Here is a 19677-nt window from a genome sequence, read left to right on the forward strand (position 1 = left end):
TCTCCTCCTTGTACCCAAAACCATGGCAGTGGTGGCTGTCTGGTCAGCTCCAGATCGCCAGAGAGGTTCCAAGCAGCGATTGCACACTGAGATTTTCTCGCTGGCCTGGGCTGGGAATACCTGGTTTTTCCTGGTGCCAGAGCTCCCGGCTAGCGCCTGTGAGCACCTCTCCCAGGGGTGTGTGTGAGACGCATGTGTATCAGTGATGCCGTCTGATGAGGCCCCCAGCCCCTCACAGGAGCACCCCATGCAATCTCGGTGGCGCTGGCGGCTCAGGCGCACTGGCAGCTCAGGGACAAAGACCTGGTTTCTCCGCCGCACACTCTCTGGCTCAGAGCCAGGGGAGGCTGTCCTGGGTCCTGGGACTAAGCCCCTGTCCCTAACCGCCCCAATTCCCACAATTTCCCCTCGATGGTTTGCTCTTTTTTTTTTTTTTTTTTTTTGAGTGCTTTCAACCAGACTCCAAGCTAGCTGGTCCCCAGATGCAGGGCACTCCCATATTGGGGTATTACTTTCCAATCGGTTGCCTCCGGTGGCTCCCTCCCCCTTTTGTTTATCTTCTAATATCAGTCCGATGTTCCCACTCTGCTTTACCTGCCCACTGGCATCTTCTGCTCCTGTAGAGATCCAGATGTGTATAATTCTGACCTCAGGCTGATTTCATGGGTGATCAGAGTTCTTTGGTAGGTGATCAGCTCACTTTAGGGTACAGGTTGAAGTGGCACCTCCTCCTACTTCCCTTCCATCTTGACTCTCCTATTTGTTATTTTTTATTGTAGGATAAGATTTTTTTTGAATAAATTAAGGACTGAATATTTGATGATCTTCCTCTTCTTGTTTGTGTATTAAGCTAAATACTTTACAAGACCAGTGCTCTAACCACTGAGCTATGGAGCCTAAGCTACATACTTCAAATATCAGCTCTACTACCACTTTATGCTGGAAAGCTTCCCTAAGACCTCCTTGTTAAGGTTAATATTTTCCCAATAATACCTTCTACCACAATGTACTAATGATTATTTTAGAAGTAATGGCCACAAGATATCTTCAGGTTTAGAACCTAAGAACAATATTGCCCTAGTTAAACACAGGCCATAAACAATGAATCTTGGAATACTGCATCAAGAACTAATGATGAATTTTATGGTTACTAACATAACACAATAATTGGTTTTTAAAAAAAACCAGACCAATAACTGAGTTGTGGCAGTATTGATCAGCCATGTTAACTTGTGCATGATTTCCAAATTTTGTCACACTGCCACCATGCTGCAAGGACAAATTTTAAAATAGTCAAAATTCTGATCCTTTATGTTTTATTCTTAAGTAAGTTCAAATTTATGGAAGGTTAGTATGAATAATAATAGTACAATTAACACTCATATAACATTTTGCCTAGATTCTCCTATAAGTTTATACCCCACTTGGTTTATCACCTCTCTCGCCATCTCTCTTTCATCAGTTGTACACCTTATGATCTTTGTTTCTAAATATTTTATCACTTACTTCTTAAGAATATGAATATTGAGAAAAATACAACACGGATACAATGCAATTGTACAATTACTTTGAATGCAGAAGTGTAAAAAGGAATAACTTTCCAGTACAGGGACATAATGCTTTCAAAAGCGACAAAGAGATGATGACAAATTATGTTATAAGAATCTGAAGAAAAATATTGCCATAAGGTCCTAAAGTTTTAATTTGTAGAGTGAAGGGGGAAAAACACATTAGTACAAATATCCCCTACTTCATAGCTTCCTGTAGGACAGATCCCACATTCAACAATATTTTTAGGGCCCTTGTTACATCCTTATTCCCAAGACTATAAATTAAAGGATTTAGAACAGGAGTGAGTGTAGTGTAAAAGACAGATACAATCATGTCCTTCTCAGGGGTGTGATAAGAGGTAGGTAGCATGTAGGTATAGATAGCAGCACCCTAGAAGAGGATGACCACCATCATGTGGGAACAACAAGTTGCAAAGGCCTTCTTCTGTCCCTCTGCTGAGTTCATCCTGTGAATGGTAAGGAGGATGAAAAAATAGGTGCTTGAAATGACTGTCACAGGGATTAAGATCATGAGGACACAACACAGGTACATGAGGGTCTCATAGAGGGAAGTGTCTGAGCAGGAAAGCTTCATTACAGCAGGAACCTCGCAGAAGAAATGGTGGTCTCCCTGGATCTGCAGAAGGGGAAGTTCATGGTGATGGGTGTGAGTATAAATCCATCCACAGATCCTAGAAACCAGGAAGAAGACACCAAGAGGAGACACACCCTATGGTTCATGAGGATAGGATAATGGAGTGGATGGCAGATGGCCACATAGCAGTCATAGGCCATGGCAGCTAGAAGGAAAAATTCTGAACCTCCTAGTGTCAGATAGAGAAATATCTGCAACCCACATTCAGGGGCTGAGATCTTATTCACTCCTGTGACCTGGTCCATGAGCATCTTGAGCACAGTGACAGAAATGTACATCACATCCATGAGAGACAACTGGGTGATAAAAAAGTACATGGGGTTGTGAAGGTGAACATCACAGTGTATCAGAAGGATCAGGATGGTGTTTCCAGACAAGGCCATCAGGAAAACTAAAAAAATCACCAAACAAAGGAGATCTGGGTACTTGGATTGAATGAAGAGTCCCACTAGGTCAAAATCTGATCGTCCAGTGTGGTTGGCCACCCATGTTGTATTCTCCGTTGGATCACCTAGGAGAACTTGGAGTTGACAGATCACTCATGGGATATGACCACCCAAAATAACTGTGTGTGTGTGTGTGTGTGTGTGTGTGTGTGTGTGTGTGTATGCACATATGCACGTGTGCACTTGTGCATGTTTACACACAGCAACCTGGGTGCCAATAAGGGAAAGTTCCAAGGACCTGTAAATTTTTGGATTATAAATTACCTATAATTGACCAAATTTATTAGAAATCTAAGAATTCACAACTATGGTTCAAAGATATCAATACTTAGTCATTCCACCTCTGGGTATACATTTTCCCCCAAGGAAAGCAAAAGAGTATATGCACCCTTACTTTATTTTTTTTTCAAATCTCCAGATGATATTCATTTTTTTAAGTTGTATTTAAATTCAAATTATTTAACATATGGTGTAATATTAATTTCAAGTGTAGAATACAGTGATTCAACATTTTCGTATAACACCTGGTACTCATCACATATGCACTCTTAGTCCCTATAACCTGTTTAACCCATCCCATCAGCCACCTGCATTCTCATAACCACCAGTTTGTTCCCTATAGTTAAGAGTCTGTTTCTTGGTTTGTCTCTCTCTCTCTTCTTTTTTCCCCCTTTACTCATTTGCTTCGTTCCTTAAATTCCACATATGAGTGAAATCACATGATATTTCTCTTTCTCTGATTTATTTCACTTAACATAATACTCTCTAGCTCCATCCATGTCATTGCAAATGGCAAGATTTCATTTTTATGGCCTGAATAATATTTCGTTGTGTATTTTTATTATATATTTTTATATACACCCATATGTTTATTGCAATGTTTTTTACAATAGACAAGATATGGAAACAACCTCAGTGGATAAGGAAGGAATGGTGTGTAAATATTATTATATATTATATATATATATTGTATGCATTATACCATTATATATTATATTATATATATATATATATATATATATATATATTATATTATACCATTATCATAGTGGATTGAGATTCTTCCCCCTTTTACAACACAGTTGGACCCACAAGTGTATTATAAGTGAAATAAGTCAAACTGAGAAAGACAAATATTACATAATTTCACTCATATGTGGAATCTAAAAATATAAATCAATAAAGAAAAAACAGTATGAGTCCTAGAAATATAGAGAAGAAACTGATGGTTACCAGAGGGGAGAAGTGTGGGGTAATGGACACGATTGTCAACAGGGAATGGAACATACAATCTTCCAGTTATGGAATGAATAAGTCACGGGAATAAAAAACACAGCATTAAGGAATATAGTCAATGATATCATAATAGTCTGTATGGTGACAGCTGTAACCTACACTTGTAAACATAGCATAACATATAATTTGTTAAATCACAATGTTGTATACCTGAAATTACTATAACATTGTCTGTGAAGTTAATATTGGTAACTTACAGTAAAGTTGCCACAGTTCAAGATCATGAGATTTCCTGATGATGGTTAGTTGTTTATCAATTCGTATGGAAATTTTTGGAATAACTGCCATAGAAAAACACAAAAAGTGAATTATGGAAAAAATAAAATCTCCTACTTATAGAATTTTTTATTATGGAAATCAAATTGAATCAACTTTTCAGGTTTAAAGATCCAATTGGATCTTAAAAATTCTTAGGTATATATTCTGTATGAGAAGTATTTAGAAAGTAACTGAAACATAACTTAGGGAATATTCATACCAAAAATGTGAGCCCCCACTTTCTGTACAAGCCAGGGTGTGATGCTCTGTGGTTGTGCATAGTGTTCCATGTATCCACAGGAGCAAATCAGGGTCCTCACCAATGACCAACCTCTTAGATATCTTAGGGACATCAATTTAGGAGCCCACAATTTGGGACAGGATTGTGACTATGGGTCCAGAATATACTGTACCCACAGTACCTTTGTTAACTTTACATAAAAACAGGATAATAATGTTAGATCTCAAGTATGTTCAGGATTAAATTATGAAACATACTGAAAGTGCTTACAGCATTACAAGGTACAGATGAATAAGCACATATATTGTTAATTTAAAGAGTTAATATCTATATCTATGGTGATTATCATGCAAAATCTGGGTAAGAGATGGCTGTTATGATTTGAGTTCTATGACATAGATGAATTATTTCAGTTAGCCAGTTTTAGTATCTATATAAAATTTAGATTTCTCAATTTCTGTAGTCCCAGACTAATATATATTTATATTTATATATGATATATTTATTATTTTTATTCTGGTTAAGCAGATCTTTATGGAAAATCTTAGTACTATCTAGTATGCACTTCTCCAGCTTTATCTACTTAAATGTCCTGCTATTTGTTCTAAAATTCAGGAAGAAGAATTCACATTTACAAGATCTTTTTCATTTACAAGATAAGCTTTAGTTGCTTTTACAAGCATAATCCACTTTTTTGTGTAGAGTAACCAGTTTTTCATCAAAACTGAGATGTATAGAGCAAAACTGAATAATGTTGTGTTTGTCTCTGACTATAATACAACTCCCTATATAATACCAAATCTGGCTACTCAAAACCTCAAAACCTATATCTGTGTTAAGTGCTGAAGACAAAAGAAAAAAGGTAAGTTGGTTACACTGAAGGAGCTCACAGTCCCTCTATTTAGGCTAAAGTATTGTGTGTGTGTGTGTGTGTGTATTTACAGTAGAATTTTAAAATGGCTCAAAGTAAATAAGAAAAAAAAATGGAAATAAAATATATCTGTCTATTCTGCAAAAAATCAGTAATAACCTCTTTTACATTTTCTCTTCAAGAGATCAAACCTTCACAACTTCCCAACTACGGACGTGTTAAGTGTTAAATTTTTAAATTCCTTACCAACAAAAATAAAGAATAAACAGGAGAGGAGTCAAGATGGCGGAGAAGTAGCAGGCTGAGACTACAGCAGGTAGCAGGAGATCAGCTCGATAGCTTATCTAAACATTGCAAACACCTACAAATCCAATGGGAGAGCAAAGAGAAGAACACAGCAACTCTAGAAACAGAAAATAAACCACTTTCGGAAAGGTAAGACTGGCGGAGAAGTGAATCTAAAACGACGGGAAGATAGACCGCGGGGGGAGGGGCTGACTCCTGGCAAGCGGCGGAGCAACAGAGCACAAAATCAGGACTTTTAAAAGTCTGTTCCACTGAGGGACATTGCTCCAGAGGCTAAACCGGGGTGAAGCCCACGCGGGGTCAGCGTGGCCCCAGGTCCTGCAGGGTCACAGAAGGATCGGGGGTGTCAGAGTGTCGGAGAGCTCGCAGGTATTAGAACGGAGAAGCCGGCTGCAGAGACAGAGCTGAGGACTGAACATTCAGCTCGGGGTTACCTTGAACTGGTCACGGGCTGGGTGAGCTCGGAGCGCGGCTAGAGGCTGGGGATACGGGAGTGATTGGGTGCTGTCCTCTGGGGGCGCACTGAGGAGTGGGGCCCCGGGCTCTCGGCTCCTCCAGGCCGGAGACTAGGAGGCCGCCATTTTCATTCCCGTCCACCGGAACTCTACGGAAAGCGTTCAGGGAACAGAAGCTCCCAAAAGCGAACCCGAGCCGATTACTTAGTCCAGCCGCCGGTAAGGGCGGTGCAATCCCGCCTCGGGCAAAGACACTTGAGAGTCACTACAACAAGCCCCTCCCCCAGAAGATCAACAAAATATCCAGCCAGGACGAAGTTCATCTATCAAGGAAAGTAGATTCAATTCCTAAGACAGCAGAGCAATTCCAGAGGAGGAGAAAGCAAAGCACGGAACTCATGGCTTTCTCCCCATGATTCTTTAGTCTTGTGGCTACTTCAATTTTTTTTTCTTTTTTCAAATTTTTTTTCTTTTTTCTTTTTTCTTCTTCTGCTAAATTTTTTAAAACTTTTACCCTTTTGTTTTTTGACTAGTTTATCTAAATATATATATATATATATATATATATATATATATTCTTTTTTATATTTTTTCTGTATTTGTTTTATTTTTTAAATTTTTTTCTTTTTTTTTTTCAGAACCTGTTTTTATCCCCTTTCTCCCCCCGACAATTAGGGGTCTCTACTGATTTGGTTACAGCGCATTTTTCTGGGGTCTTTGCCACCCTTTTAGTAGTGTATTTGCTCCTTCATATCCTCTTATCTGGCCAAAATGACAAGGCGGAAAAAATCACCACAAACAAAAGAACAAGAGACAGTACCAAAGGCTAGGGACCTAATCAACACACACATTGGTAATATGTCAGATCAAGAGTTCAGAATGATGATTCTGAACATTCTAGCCGGGCTCGAAAAAGGCATGGAAGATATTAGAGAAACCCTCTCTGGAGATATTAAAGCCCTTTCTGGAGAAATTAAAGAACTAAAATCTAACCAAGTTGAAATCAAAAAAGCTATTAATGAGTTGCAATAAAAAATGGAGGCTCTCACTGCCAGGATAAATGAGGCAGAAGAAAGAATTAGTGATATAGAAGACCAAACGACAGAGAATAAAGAAGCCAAACAAAAGAGGGACAAACAGCTACTGGATCAGGTGGGGAGATTTCGAGAGATAAGTGACACCATAAGACGAAACAACATTAGAATAATTGGGATTCCAGAAGAAGAAGAAACAGAGAGGGGAGCAGAAGGTCCATTGGAGAGAATCATTGGAGAGAATTTCCCTAATATGGCAAAGAGAACAAGCATCAAAATCCAGGAGATGCAGAGAACCCCCCTCAAAGTCAACAAGAATAGGTCCACACCCCGTCACCTAATAGTAAAATTTACAAGTCTTAGTGACAAAGAGAAAATCCTGAAAGCAGCCCAAGAAAAGAAGTCTGTAACATACAATGGTAAAAATATTAGATTGGCAGCAGACTTATCCACAGGGACCTGGCAGGCCAGGAAGAGCTGGCATGATATAATCAGAGCACTCAACGAGAAAAACATGAAGCCAAGAATACTCTATCCAGCTAGGCTATCATTGAAAATAGAAGGAGAGATAAAAAGCTTCCAGGACAAACAAAAACTGAAAGAATTTGGAAACACCAAACCAGCTCTACAGGAAATATTGAAAGGGGTCCTCTAAGCAAAGAGAGAGCCTAAAAGTAGTAGATCAGAAAGATACAGAGACAATAAACAGTAACAGTCACCTTACAGACTAATAATGGCACTAAATTCATATCTCTCAATAGTTACCCTGAATGTTAATGAGCTAAATGGACCAATCAAAAGACACAGGGTATCAGAATGGATAAAAAAACAAAACCCATCAGAATGTTGCCTACAAGAAACTCATTATAGACGTGAAGACACCTCCATATTTAAAGTGAGGGGGTGGAAAACAATTTACTATGCTAATGGGCATCAGAAGAAAGCTGGGGTGGCAATCCTTATATCAGATCAATTAGATTTTAAGCCAAAGACTATAATAAGAGATGAGGAAGGACACTATATCCTACTCAAAGGGTCTGTCCAACAAGAAGATCTAACAATTTTAAATATCTATGCCCCTAACGTGGGAGCAGCCAACTCTATAAACCAATTAATAACAAAATCAAAGAAACACATCAATAATAATACAATAATAGTAGGGGAATTTAACACACCCCTCACTGAAATGGACAGATCATCCAAGCAAAAGATCAACAAGGAAATAAAGGCCTTAAATGACACACTGGACCAGATGGACATCACAGATATATTCAGAACATTTCATCCCAAAGCAACAGAATACACATTCTTCTCTAGTGCACATGGAACCTTCTCCAGAATAGATCACATCCTGGGTCATATATCAGGTCTCAACCGGTATCAAAAGATTAGGATCATTCCCTGCATATTTTCAGACCACAATGCTCTGAAGCTAGAACTCAATCACAAGAGGAAAGCTGGAAAGAACCCAAATACATGGAGACTAAACAGCGTCCTTCTAAAGAATGAATGGGTCAATCAGGAAATTAAAGAAGAATTGAAAAAATTCATGGAAACAAATGATAATGAAAACACAATGGTTCAAAATCTGTGGGACACTGCAAAGGCAGTCCTGAGAGGAAAATATATAGTGGTACAAGCCTTTCTCAAGAAACAAGAAAGGTCTCAAGTACACGACCTAACCCTACACGTAAAGGAGCTGGAGAAAGAACAAGAAAGAAACTCTAAACCCAGGAGGAGAAGAGAAATCATAAAGATCAGAGCAGAAATCAATGAAATAGAACCCCCCCCAAAAAAACAATAGAAATAATCAATGAATCTAGGAGCTGGTTCTTTGAAAGTATCAATAAGATTGATAAACCCCTGGCTAGACTCATCAAAAAGAAAAGAGAAAGGACCCAAATAAATAAAATCATGAATGAAAGAGGAGAGATCACAACTAACACCAAAGAAATACAGACAATTAGAAGAATATACTCTGAGCAACTCTATGCCAGCAAATTTGACAATCTGGAAGAAATGGATGCATTCCTAGAGACACATAAACTACCACAACTGAACCAGGAAGAAATAGAAAACCTGAACAGGCCCATAACCAGTAAGGAGATTGAAACAGTCATCCAAAATCTCCAAACAAACAAAAGCCCAGGGCCAGACGGCTTCCCAGGGGAATTCTACCAAACATTTCAAGAAGAACTAATTCCTATTCTCCTGAAACTGTTCCAAAAAATAGAAATGGAAGGAAAACTTCCAAACTCATTTTATGAGGCCAGCATCACCTTGATCCCAAAACCAGAGAAGGATCCCACCAAAAAAGAGAACTACAGACCAATATCCTTGATGAACACAGACGCAAAAATTCTCGCCAAAATACTAGCCAATAGGATTCAACAGTATATTAAAAGGATTATTCACCACGATCAAGTGGGATTTATTCCAGGGCTGCAGGGTTGGTTCAACATCCACAAATCAATCAATGTGATACAACACATTAATAAAAGAAAGAACAAGAACCATATGATACTCTCAATAGATGCTGAAAAAGCATTTGACAAAGTACAGCATCCCTTCCTGATCAAAACTCTTCAAAGTGTGGGGATAGAGGGCACATACCTCAATATTATCAAAGCCATCTATGAAAAACTCACCGCAAATATCATTCTCAATGGAGAAAAACTGAAAGCTTTTCCGCTAAGGTCAGGAACACGGCAGGGATGTCCATTATCACCACTGCTATTCAACATAGTACTAGAAGTCCTACCTCAGCAATCAGACAACAAAAAGAAATTCAAGGCATCCAAATTGGTAATGAAGAAGTCAAACTATCACTCTTCGCAGATTATATGATACTATATGTGGAGAATCCAAAAGACTCCACTCCAAAACTGCTAGAACTTGTACAGGAATTCAGTAAAGTGTCAGGATATAAAATCAATGCACAGAAATCAGTTGCATTTCTGTACACCAACAACAAGACTGAAGAAAGAGAAATTAAGGAGTCAATCCCATTTACAATTGTACCCAAAACTATAAGATACTTAGGAATAAACCTAACCAAAGAGGCTAAGAATCTATATGCAGAAAACTATAAAGTACTCATGAAAGAAATTGAGGAAGACACAAAGAAATGGAAAAATGTTCCATGTTCCTGAATTGGAAGAATAAATGTTGTGAAAATGACTATGCTACCTAAAGCAATCTACACATTAATGCAATCCCTATCAAAATACCATCCATTTTTTTTTCAAAGAAATGGAACAAATAATCCTCAAATTTATATGGAACCAGAAAAGACCTCGAATAGCCAAAGGAATGTTGAACAAGAAAACCAAAGTTGGTGGCCTCACAATTCCAGACTTCAAGCTCTATTACAAAGCTGTCATCATCAAGACAGCATGGTACTGGCACAAAAACAGACACATAGATCAGTGGAACAGATTAGAGAGCCCAGAAATCGACCCTCAACTCTATGGTCAACTCATCTTCGACAAAGCAGGAAAGAATGTCGAATGGAAAAAAGACAGCCTCTTCAATAAATGGTGCTGGGAAAATTGGACAGCCAAATGCAGAAAAATCAAATTGGACCACTGCCTTACACCACACACGAAAATAGACTCCAAATGGATGAAGGACCTCAATGTGAGAAAGGAATCCATCAAAATCCTTGAGGAGAATGCCGGCAGCAACCTCTTCGACCTCAGCCGTAGCAACATCTTCCTAGGAACAACGGCAAAGGCAAGGGAAGCAAGGGCAAAAATGAACTATTGGGATTTCATCAAGATCAAAAGCTTTTGCACAGCAAAGGAAACAGTTAACAAAACCAAAAGACAACTGACAGAATGGGAGAAGATATTTGCAAATGACATATCAGATAAAGGGCTAGTATCCAAAATCTATAAGGAACTTAGCAAACTCAACACCCAAAGAACAAACAATCCAATCAAGAAATGGGCAGAGGACATGAACACACATTTCTGCAAAGAAGACATCCAGATGGCCAACAGACACATGAAAAAGTGCTCTACGTCTCTCAGCATCAGGGAAATACAAATCAAAACCACAATGAGATATCACCTCACACCAGTCAGAATGGCTAAAAATAACAAGTCAGAAATGACAGATGCTGGCGAGGATGCGGAGAAAGGGGAACCCTCCTCCACTGTTGGTGGGAATGCCAGCTGGTGCAACCACTCTGGAAAACAGCATGGAGGTTCCTCAAAATGTTGAAAATAGAACTACCCTATGACCCAGCAATTGCACTACTGGGTATTTACCCTAAAGATACAAACATAGTGATCCGAAGGGGCACGTGTACCCGAATGTTTATAGCAGCAATGTCTATAATAGCCAAACTATGAAAAGAACCTAGATGTCCATCAACAGATGAGTGGATAAAGAAGATGTTGTATATATACACTATGGAATACTATGTAGCCATCAAAAGAAATGAAATCTTGCCATTTGCGACAACGTGGTTGGAACTAGAGCGTATCATGCTTAGTGAAATAAGTCAATCGTAGAAAGACAACTATCATATGATCTCCCTGATATGAGGACATGGAGAAGCAACATGGGGGGGTAGGGGGATAGGAGAAGAATAAATGAAACAAGATGGGATTGGGAGGGAGACAAACCATAAATGACTCTTCATCTCACAAAACAAACTGGGGGTTGCTGGGGGGAGTTGGGATTGGGAGAGGGGGAGGGGACTATGGACATTGGGGAGGGTATGTGCTATCATGAGTGCTGTGACGTGTGTAAACCTAGCGATTCACCGACCTGTACCCCTGGGGATAAAAATACATTATATGTTTATTAAAAAAAAAATTTGGAAGGGGAGGCGAACCATAAGAGACTATGGATTCTGAAAATCAACCTGAGGGTTTTGAAGGGTCAGGGGTGGGAGGTTGGGGAACAGTTGGTGGGTAATGGGGAGGGCACGTTTTGCATGGAGCACTGGGTGTTGTGCAAAAACAATGAATACTGTTACGCTGAAAAAATAAATAAAATGGAAAAAATAAAAATAAAAAAAAATAAAGAATAAACAAATACTGGCTCTTCTCTCTAGGAATAGTTTAGGAGTGGTTATGATACAGGGTATTCAGTAATAAATTCTGACTTTCAAAACATTATATACTCCTCTAATGATTATAAAGTCTAATTACAATATTCAGCTTATTAGCAGTCCCAAAATCTGGGCTCCAAAGCAGTAGAAAACACTGAAAATATATCTGATGTATAATATAAATACTCAAAAAAACCCTGCTACATGTTGCATTAAAAATACAAACTTATTCTAATTTTCCACTCCCACTAGGCAGATGAAAGCTGACCTCCATGCAGTATTTTAAAACAGACCAGTAAAAATGAGACCTACCTGATTTCTGAGTCAATTATTTTAATTATTTATTTATTTATTTGACAGAGAGAGATCACAAGTAGACAGAGAGGCAGGCAGAGAGAGAGAGAAAGAGAGAGAGAGAGAGGGAAGCAGGCTCGCTGCTGAATAGAGAGCTCGATGCGGGACTCGATCCCAGGACCCTGAGACCATGACCTGAGCCAATTGCAGCGGCTCAACCCACTAAGCCACCCAGGCGCCCTCTGAGTCAATTTTTGAAATCAAATGAAGCAAATCTCTATTGTACTTTGGTTAGTGGGAGTCACTGTGATCAAGCCACACTGAAAAGTCTTCCTGGCACACCAGACAATGGAATAGTGTCTGTACCACACAAGACAACAGGCCACTCCATTCATTCTTATTTTCTCTGTTCAATTGTTTGTGTTTAATGTAAATAAAATAGTGCATATTTAAATTGTGGAATTATTAATAGTGGTGGTTGGGGCACCTGGATGGCTCAGTGAAAGTCATGTGACCCTTGATTTTGTGATTGTGAGTTTGAACCCCATGTTGAGTATAGTGTTTACTAAAATATATAAATATATACATTTTAGCTTAAATTTAAAATAAATTTAAATACATATTTTTAATTTTTATCCTATCACCTTATTTTTTGCTTTTTTATTTTTATTTTTTAAAGTTTTATTTATTTTTCAAAGAGAGAGAGAGAGCACAAGCAGGGGTGGGGGCAGAGGGAAAGGGAGAAGCAGACCCCCATGGAGCAAGGAGCCAATGTGGGACTCAATCGCAGGACCCTGAGATCATGACCTGAGCTGAAGGCAGACACTTAACCAAGGGGCCACCCAGACATCCTGTTTGTTTGTTTTTCAATTGTGGTGATAGAATATCAAATCTTGGGGCACCTGGGTGGCCCAGTGGGTTAAAGCCTCTGGCTTTGGCTCAGGTCATGATCCTGGGGTACTGGGATCAAGCCCCACATCCGGCTTTCTCTTCAGCGGGGAGCCTCCTTCCCCCTCTCTCTGTTGGCCTGCCTCTCTGCCTACTTATGATCTCTCTCTGTCAAATAAATAAATAAAATCTTTAAAAAAAGAATATCAGGGGCGCCTGGGTGGCTCAGTGGTTAAAGCCGCTGCCTTCGGCTCAGGTCATGATCTCAGGGTCCTGGGATCGAGTCCCGCATCGGGCTCTCTGCTCAGCAGCAAGCCTGCTTCCCTCTCTCTCTGCCTGCCTCTCTGCCTACTTGTGATCTCTCTCTGTCAAATAAGTAAATAAAAAATCTTTAAAAAAAAAAAAGAATATCAAATCTTTACTTGAAGTTGACAAAAACCCAGAAATTGTTCTATATCATTCTGTATTTTACCTTCCCCATGAGTCAATGAAGTATTTAATCATATTTATACCTTTTAGAAATAAAACAATTCAAATTCCCAATATAGACATTTTAACGTAAGATTAATATAAAAGAAAATTCTTTCAAAAATTATCAGGGTAACTGGGTAGCATCACACAATTTACCTGAGGGAGAATTTGTGTCTCAATCCCAATCAGGTGATAGAACCCAGAGCCTATAATGCTGCCATAGCTTTATAGAACCCTTTCTTCCCTTCACATTCTACAATTTGGGCACACCCACCGCTGTCAGTTTCATATAAGAAATATATATATATTTGAGACATCTGTTTCATTTCTCTACCAGAAATAATGCCCACTCAAAGTAAAATCAGTTTCGTTACTTCTGTGACATTTCAGCCTCGATAAAACAAACATATCATTCAAAATATGGCAGGTATGCATATTCTTTTGTCTATACAAAAATGGAAGCCAAAAAGCTATTTCCTACATGGCAGAAAGTTATTGCTACCTGATTCAATCAAAAAAGAGCAATTAAGAGTACACTTATCTTGATTATCACAGAGAAATGTCTAGAATTATTGAATCATGATATCATACGACTTAGCCTATTGTAACACTGTATGTTAATTATGCTTGAATTTTTAAAAAACACATTTGCTTTTCTTCATAGAAATAGATGATAGGGAATAACTGAGAAACATGGTCAAGGACTAACAGCATATATCAGAAGGAGAACAAGTCAAAAACCTTAATTACGCTTTTGCTCCTGCAGTTCTTTCTATATGATTGACCTCAGCATCTGAAGATGGTGCAGCCCTTACCCATCTGGTTAATAGTGTGTGGCCATGTTTAAATAACTTTGTACACAAAGATAAACAGGAGAGTGACATCATCCTGGTTTGTCCATGCCCATTATGGGAGTTGATGAGGTTTGTTATTGATAAATTCCTTTTTTCCAAAGTGGCTGCATAACTTAAATTCCCACTAACAGTGTAAGTAGGCTCCCCTTTCTCCACAACTTTTCCAACATTTGTTGTCTCTTGCCTTATCAATTTTTGCCATTCAAACTGGTGTAAGGTGTATTTCAATGTGGTTTTGATTTGAATTCCCTGATGACTATTGATGATGAACAATTTTTTGTGTGTCTATTATCCATTTGCATGTCTTCTTTGGAGAACTTTCTGCTCATGTTTTCTGCTCATTTTTTGAGTTATTTGTTTTTTGGGTGTTCAGTTTGAGAAGTTCTTTAAAGATCTTGGATATCAGCACTTTGTCTGTAGTTCATTTGCATTCTGTGGGTTGCCTCTTTGTTTTGTTGACCATTTACATCCCAAAAGTTCATTTTAATTTTTGTTTCCCTTACCTTTGGAGACATGTCTTGAAAGAAGTTGCTATGGACGATATCAAAGAGGTTACTGCCTATGTTCTCCTCCAGGATTTTGATGGATTCCTGTCTCACATTGAAATTTTTCATCCATTTTGAGTTTACCTTTGTATATGGTGTAAGAGAATGGTCAAGTTTCGTTCTTTTTTATATAGCTGTCCAATTTTCCCAGCATCACGTATTGAAGAGACTGTATTTTTTCCATTGGATATTTTTTCTTGCCTTGTTGAAGATTATTTGACCATAGAGTTTAAGGTCCATATCTGGGCTCTCTATTCTGTTCCACTGATCTGTTTGTTTTTGTGCCAGTACCATGCTGTCTTGGTGATCACAGCTCTGTAATATAGCTTGAAATCAGGCAATGTGATGCTCCCAGCTGTTTTTCTTTTTCAACAGTTTCTTGGCAATTCAGGTTATTTTATGGTTCCATACAAATTTTAGGAAAGTTTCTTCCATCAGTTTGAAGACTTAATTATGGCTGATCTCAAACAGATTACTGCTTGTATCCCCTTCTAGGAGTTTTATACTTTCATGGCACATTTAGGTTTTCTATCCATTTTGAATTTGATTTTGTATGTGGTGTAAGATAATGGTCCAGTTTCGTTCTTTTGTATGTTATTGTCCAGTTTTTCCTATACTGTTTGTTGAAAATTCTGCCTTTTACCCATTGGATATTCTTTACTTCTTTGTTGAAAATTAGTTTACCATAGAGATGAGGGTCCATTTCTGGGTTTTCTATTCTGCTCTATCGATCTATGTTTCTCTTTTTGTGCCAGTTCCAGACTGTGGTGATGACTTTGAAATATAGTTTGATATCAGAATTTTGATGTCTCCAGGTCTATCTTTTTTTTTTCATCCTTAAGGTAGAAGTGCTTTTTTATTTAAATTCAATTAACCAAGATATAGTACATTGCTATTTTAAAATAATGTTCAATAATTCATTAGTTGACTATATCACCCAGTGCTCATCATATCACATGTCCTATTTAATGCTCATCTTCTTTTCAAGATTATTTTGGCTATTCAGGGATTTTTATCTCCATACAAAATTTAAGATTTTTTCTTATAGTCCTGTGAAAAAGTGGTGTTGTTATATTGACAGCTATTGCACTAAATGTGTAGGTTGCAATAAATATGTAGATTGCATTAAATGTGTAGATTTCACTAAATGTGTACTATAGACATTTTAAATTTTTTAATAAACACATAATTTATTATTAGCCCCAGGGGTACAGGACTGTGAATCGCCAGGCTTACACTCTTCACAGCACTCACCATATCACATACCTTCCCCATTGACCATAACCCCACCATCCTCTCCCTACTCTCCTCCCCCAGGCACCCTCAGTTTGTTTTGTGACATTAAGTGTCCCTTATGTTTTGTCTCCCTCCCGGTCCCATGTTACTTCATTCTTTTCCTACCCTCCCCAAGCCCCCACATTGCATCTCCACTTCTTCATATCAGGGAGTTCATATGATAGTTGTCTTTCTCTGATTGACTTATTTTGCTAAGCATAAAACCCTCTAGTTCCATCCACATTGTCGCAAATTGCAAGATTTCATTTCTTTTGATGGCTGCATAATATTCCATTGTGTATGTATACCACTTCATCTTTATCTATTCACCTGTGGATGGACATCTAGGTTCTTCCCATAGTTTGGCTATTGTGGACATTGCTCTATAAACATTTGGGTGCATGTGACCCTTTGGATCACTACATTTGTATCTTTGGGGTAAATACCCAGTCGTGCAATTGCTGGGTCCTAATGTAGCTCTATTTTCAACATTTTGAGGAACATCCATGCTGTTTTCCAGAGTGGTTGCACCAGCTTGCATTCCCACCAACAGTGGAGGAGTGTTCCCCTTTCTCCACATCCTCACCAGCATCTGTCATTTCCTGACTTGTTAATTTTAGCCATTATGACTGGTGTGAGGTAGTATCTCAGTGTGGTTTTAATCTGTATTTCCCTGATGCTGAGTGATGTGGAGCATTTTTTCATGTGTCTGTTGGCCATCTGGATGTCTTCTTTGCAGAAATGTCTGTTCATGTCCTCTGCCCATTTCTTGATTGGATTATTTGTTCGTTGGGTGTTGAGCTTGATAAGCTCTTTATAGATTTTGGATACTAGCCCTTTATCTGACATGTCATTTGCAAGTATCTTCTCCAATTCTGTCAGTTGTATTTTGGTTTTGTTAACTGTTTCCTTTGCTGTGCAAAAGATTTTGATCTTGATGAAGTCCCAGCATTCATTTTTGCTCTTGCTTCCCTTGTCTTTGGCGATGTTCCTAGGAAGAAGTTACTGCAGCTGAGGTCGAAGAGGTTGCTGCCTGTGTTCTCCTCAAGGATTTTGATGGATTCCTTTCTCACATTGCAGTCCTTCTTCCATTTTCAGTCTAGTTTCGTGTGGTGTAAGGAAATGGTCCAGTTTTATTTTTCTGCATGTGGCTGTCTAATTTTCCCAATACCATTTGTTGAAGGGACTGTCTTTTTTCCATTGGCTCTTCCTACTTTTTAGTCATCTTTTAATTAATAAAATCGATATGATTTCTTCTTTAAATGTTTGGTAGAATTTGGTAGAAAAAAAAATTGATAAAATTCAACTGGGGAGCCATGTGGCCCAGGACTCTTGGTGTTTGGGAGGTTTTTGATGACTGCCTCAATTTCTTCCTGGTTATTCATCTGTTAAGATTGTCTATTTATTCCTGTTTCAGTCTTTGAAATTATCAGTTTCTAGAAAGGCATCCATTAGTTCCAGATTTCTTAATATGTTGGCATACAGTTGCTGGTATTAACTTCTTTTTTTTTTTAAAAGATTTTATTTATTTATTTGACAGAGAGAAATCACAAGCAGGCAGAGAGGCAAGCAGAGAGAGAGCAAGGGAAGCGGATCCCCGCTGAGCAGAGAACCCAATGTGGGGCTCGATCCAAGACCCTGAGATCATGACCCGAGCCGAAGGCAGAGGCTTAACCCACTGATCCACCCAGGAGCCCCGCTGGTAATAACTTCTAAGAGATATTTTAATTTATTTGGTATTAATCACTATCTCTTCCCTTTTATTCATAATTTTATTGATTTAGGTCCTTTCCCTTTTCTTTTTGTTAAGTCTGGCCAACAGATTTGTCGATCTTCTTTAATTCTTTCAAAGGACTGGCTTCTGTATTTATTGATCTGTCCTATTGTTTTTATGGTTTCTAGATCATTTATTTCTACTCTAATCTTTATTATTTGTCTTCTTCTGATTGGATTATGCTCTATTTTTTTACTTTATTTATATATTTTATTTAATTCTTTAATTATTTATTTCAGCGTAACAGTACTCATTGTTTTTGCACCACACCCAGTGCTCCATGCCCTCTCTATTACCCTTCTGGTAATACCCTCCTGGTTCCCCAACCTCCCACCACCCGCCCCTTCAAAACTCTCAGGTTGTTTTTCAGAGTCCATAGTCTCTCATGGTTCATCTCTCCTTCAAATTTCCCACAACTCCCTTCTCCTCTCCATCTCCCCATGTCCTCCATGTTCTTAGTTATGCTCCACAAATAAGTGAAACCAGATGATACTTGACTCTTTCTGCTTGACTTATTTTGCTCAGCATAATCTCTTCCAGTCCCGTCCATGTTGCTCAACAGTTGGGTATTCATCCTTTCTGATGGAGGCATAATACTCCATTCTGTATATGTACCACATCTTCCTTATCCATTCGTCCACTGAAGGGCATCTTGGTTCTTTCCACAGTTTGGCGACCATGGACATTGCTGCTATAAACATTGGGGTACACATGGCTCTTCTTTTCACTACATCTGTATCTTTGGGTAAATACCCAGCAGTGCAATTTCAGGGTCATAGGGAAGCTCTAATTTAATTTCTTGAGGAATCTTCACACTGTTCTCCAAAGTGGGAGCACCAACTTGCATTCCCACCAAAAGTGGAAGAGGGTTCCCATTTCTCCACAACCTCTCCAACACACGTTGTTACCTGCATTGCTACTTTTGGCCATTCGAATTGGTGTAAGGTGATATCTCAATGTGGTTTTAATTGGAATCTCCTGATGACTAATGATGATGAACATTTTTTTCAAGTGTCTGATAGCCATTTGTATGTCTTCATTGGAGAAGTGTCTGTTCATAACTTCTGCCCATTTTTTGATATTATTTTCTGTTTTTTTTTGTGTTGAGTTTGAGGAGTTCTTTATAGATCCTGGATATCAACCTTTGTCTGTACTGTCATTTGCAAATCTCTTCTCCCATTCCGTGGGTTGCCTTTTGGTTTCGTTGACTGTTTCCTTTGCTATGCAGAAACTTTTGATCTTCATGAAGTCCCAAAAGTTCATTTTCACTTTTGTTTCCTTGGCTTTTGGAGACATATCTTGAAAGAAGTTGCTGTGGCTGATATCGAAGAGGTTACTGCCTATGTTCTCCTCTAGGATTCTGAAGAATTCCTGTCTCACGTTGATGTCTTCTATCCCT

At 38.6% G+C, this 19677-nt stretch overlaps 1 pseudogene; it reads right to left on the minus strand.

The window, feature by feature from the left end:
- Positions 1 to 1746: 1746 nt before the first annotated feature.
- Positions 1747 to 19677, minus strand: part of LOC123936519 — a 51853-nt pseudogene continuing 33922 nt past the window's right edge.

Source organism: Meles meles, unplaced genomic scaffold, assembly GCF_922984935.1.
Source record: "Meles meles unplaced genomic scaffold, mMelMel3.1 paternal haplotype, whole genome shotgun sequence".
In the NCBI taxonomy this organism is placed as follows: domain Eukaryota; kingdom Metazoa; phylum Chordata; class Mammalia; order Carnivora; family Mustelidae; genus Meles; species Meles meles.